The sequence below is a fragment of the Callospermophilus lateralis genome, chromosome 1, assembly GCF_048772815.1.
Source record: "Callospermophilus lateralis isolate mCalLat2 chromosome 1, mCalLat2.hap1, whole genome shotgun sequence".
Lineage (NCBI taxonomy): Eukaryota > Metazoa > Chordata > Mammalia > Rodentia > Sciuridae > Callospermophilus > Callospermophilus lateralis.
The window spans coordinates 212,801,072-212,805,421 of NC_135305.1; the positions used below are offsets into that span (position 1 = coordinate 212,801,072).

Consider the following 4,350-nt stretch of genomic DNA (forward strand, 5'->3'; position numbering starts at 1 on the left):
TGATAACAAGAAAATGACATCACAGCAAAGAGAATCGTCCATGGCCATGTTTACTGTAGCATCATTCACAATAGCTACGCTGTGAAGTCACCTAAGTGCCCATCACCTGATGAGAGGAGGAAAGAAACGTGGCATATATACAACTTGAACATACTCAGCCACATGTAAGGATGAAATCCTGTTATTTGGGGCCATGTGGATGGACCTGGAGGATATTGTGCTCAGTGAAGAAGGCAGATACCTAAAGACAAGTACTTCATGGTGTCTCAAGAGGAGATTAAAAAAAAGTAAACAAAGGATAGAGATTACTAGATGTTGGGAAGGGGTTAGAGAGGGTGGATAAAGGGAGGCTCGATTTGATCAGTGCACACTGTGGGCAGGTGTGGAAGTGTCAGGCTGAACCTCACATTTACAATAATTTATGATATTCAAAATAAAAAACAGAATAGCTCCCATCAGTCATGTGTCCCAAGATTTGCCCTGTTACAGCCCCATCGGCTCCCCTCCCTGCCCAGAGCCTGGACCTTCAAACCACTAATCTATTCACCATTTATATATTGCTAGCATTTCAAAAGTGTTGTCTAGCACATAGAAATATGTGCCTGGGAAAACGGTGAAGTAGGTACCTCTGGGGACCTCTTTTGCCCATGACTATGTTAGGCACTGTGGACACCATGCTGAAAAAGAAACAGGATCCAAAAAGTTGAGAATAAGACCTAATGACCAGCTAACACCCTGGTAAGTTAAAGGCTACCTTATGAAGATTGGAGTTCTGGAAGTAATACATGAAAAAAAATGAACACACAATTGAAAATTTATTCTCTGTTCATATGGTGGTGCATGCTTGTAATCCCAGTGACTCAGGAGGCTGAGGCAGGAGGATCAAAGATGAAGGTCAGCCTCAGCAATTTAGTGAGGCCTAAGTACACTATCTCAAACAAAAACCATAAATGTCCATGGGTATGTCTCAGTGGTTAAGGACCCTTGGGTTCAATCCATAGTACTAAATTTTTTTTTCTGAGATTTGCCTCCACAATAAAATAATGAAAACAATCTTATTTGATAAATATATTCACAATGAATATAAATTATGACTATTTTTAGCAAAATAAATAATTAAATATCATGACACATGTCATTTGAGATTAACTGATTTCTAAAATTATATCTCATGGAACACATGAGAATTCTCAAGAATTTCTCATCCAAAGATGGGAATATTTTGAGAAAGTTCAGAAATGACAAATGAAAAGGATTGAATTTCATAGAGATCAGAATGTGCAAAAAAATAATGATTCGGTGGAATTGTATGCAGAAGTCAAAATCAAAGAAATTGAAATGCAAGAATAAAGGAGGAGGAGCAAGTTCTGCTTCCAGAATCTGATAAAGAATCCCAGATTCTGACTCAGAGGCTCTGATCCCTGCAATCAGGGGCACTTATTCAGTCTCAAAACAATTGACACTTTATCTTTCTCTCTTAGAGTCTTCTCAGAGCCCTCTTGATGTCCTTGTTCCTCAGACTGTAGATGAAGGGGTTCAGCATGGGGGTGGCCACAGTGTACATCACTGAGGCTGTTGCAGTAGAGTGTGAGTTTTGGGTCACAGCAGAACTGAGGTACACACCTAGCCCTGTGCCATAAAATAAGGAGACCACAGAGAGGTGAGACGCACAGGAGGAGAAGGCTTTGTACTTGCCCTGAGCTGATGAGATTGCACGGATGGAGGACACTATCTTGCAGTATGAATAAAGGATACCAATGAGGGGGCCACCAGCCAGCAAGACAGCAGCAAAATATATCACCACCTCATTGAGAAAGGTGTCAGAGCAGGCACGGTGAACCACCTGGTTAAGTTCACAGAAAAAAATGTGGGATTTCCATGTCTGTGCAGAAGGATAGGCACAACACCATTAAGCTTTGCAAAATTGCATGTAAAAAACTCACAAGCCAGGATACCAGTACTAGCAATCCACAGAGCCTGCAGTTCATGATGATCATGTAGTGCAGAGGGTGACAGATGGCCATATACCGGTCATAGGCCATCACAGTCAAAAGAAAGTCATCCAACACAACAAAGAGTACAAAAAAGTGAATCTGGGTGATGCAGCCTGCGTAAGAAATGGCCTTGCTCTGTGCCTGGATGTTCACCAGCATCCTGGGGATAGTGGTGGAGGTGAAGCAGATGTCCACAAAGGACAGGTTGGAGAGGAAGAAGTACATGGGCGTGTGCAGGTGGGAGTCTGAGATGACAGCCAGGATGATGAGCAGGTTCCCCAGCACAGTGACCAGGTACATGGACTGGAAAAGCCCAAAGATGAGGGGCTGCAGTTCTGGGTCCTCTTCAAGTCCCAGAAGAAGGAATTCTAAATGTAGAGTATCATTCCCTGGTTCCACATGCATGTGACTACCAGAAATGAGAAAAAAGAGCATAGCTAATTTTCCCATAGACAGGTGTTTCTCATATCATTGAAAGGAAACAATACATATTTTGCTGTCAAGAAATTAATTATAGGAATGGGTGTGTAGCTCACTGGAGGAGTGTTTGTCTAACATGTGCAAGGCCCAGGATTCCATCATTAGCCCCACAATAACAAAAAGAAAAAAAAAAACATAGAATGGAAAGTAATTAACTTCTATGGAACGTGTATGTATTGTGTTACCCTAAGGATGCTGTGCCGTCTCTGATGATGAATTCCCCTTCTCAGAGTTTTACTGGGAAGTCATGTATTTAAGAATTCTAAAGGGAAAATTAATAGTGCCTTTGAGAAGTATAAAAGAAGCACCCCTGATGTGCACTCTGGTTCTTTCTGTAACTTGGCTACAGTTAAAAGTTAACTTGGCTACAGTTAACATGGCATCAGTAAACATGGAAGGAAAGATATCTACCACCACATCCATTTCATTTCCTCTGACTATATTCCAATACTGTGATTGTTGCATCATGTGATAACTGCATTTAAATTTTTATAGAACCTCCATATGGTTTTCCATAATGGCTTCATTAATTTGCATTACAAACAACTCTGAATAAGGAGGTTTTTTTTTTTTTTTACCTCCACCTTCTCACTGGCCTTTATTATCTTTGAACATTTTTTAATAGACCTTCTAACTGGAATAAGATATTATTCTATGGTGACATGATTAGCATTTCCCTGATAATTGGCATCGAGCATTTTTCATATGGCTATTGGCCATTTGTATGTGTATAGTACACAGTGGAATAATACTCAGCTGATGATAAAAGATTGAATCCTTTCATTGAGGACAACCTGGATGAACCTGGGGGACATTATGTGAACTGAAATAAGCCAGGTACAGGAATACTAAAGCTGCAAGACATCATCCATAGGCCGATTCTGTAAAAGCTGATGTCATAGAACCTCAGCAGAGCAAGATGGTCACCAGAAGCTGAGGAGCTTGGTGGGGACAAAGGGATGGAGAGAAGCTTCTCAAGGTGAGCAAACACATAATTAGAGAAGAGGAATGAATTCTGGTGTTGTACTCTACTGTAGGGAATTATAATTAACAATAATTTATTACATATTTTAAAATAGAGTGGAGGAATCAATGTTCCACCACAGAGAAATGATAAATGTTTCAGGTGATTAACTAATTACCCTTATACAATTATTACACAATTTATAAATGCATGGAAATATAAAGTTACACTAATAATGTTGTATAGTTAAGTTATTAAATATAAAGAAATAACTAATTATTGAGTACCAACTCCATTCAAGGCATTGTATCAGTAATCTGTATGAGGTTAAAAAGAGACTCCATTATCCAAAGAGAGGGAAAGAATATAAGCAAAAATGGTTAAAATCACTTAAAATGTCCCATGATGATGGGTATTAAGAGGAAAAAGAAAGAGTAGAGAGGTAGTTGCACTTTTATACCAGTGCACGAAAAACCAGCAGGAAGAGGGGCATCCAAACAGGGACCACAAAAAAGGCAGGGAAAAACCACAAGTCATCCTCAGTGGTGTGGTCTTCACTGGGGGGACTGTCATTCCCGAGGAACTTGCTTGTTTTGGAAAAACAAGGCTTAAAAGAAAGCCTTTGGCCACAGAAGGATCAAGTAGGAGAGTGATGAGAGATGGTGTCAGAGAATGTTGAGGAATGATCTGGCCTCATTGCTATTTGAGGCTACAAGGCACAGGGAGTCCTTCATCCACACCCTGAACCTCTTACCCCCTTAAATGTGCTGCAAACACATTCTGTGAATTGCAAAGGAATCCCTCCTTGCTATGACCTGAGGGTTAAGTTCTGATCTCTAACTGCTAAGAGTCACCCTGCAATGTATAAGCTCAGGTACCCCTTCTCTGAGCCGTCCATGAGGCATACACACA

At 40.4% G+C, this 4,350-nt stretch overlaps 1 pseudogene; it reads right to left on the reverse strand.

The window, feature by feature from the left end:
• Positions 1–1,477: 1,477 nt before the first annotated feature.
• On the reverse strand, positions 1,478–2,399 carry LOC143410251 (olfactory receptor 7A17-like; annotated as a pseudogene).
• Between the last annotated feature and the right edge of the window lie 1,951 nt (positions 2,400–4,350).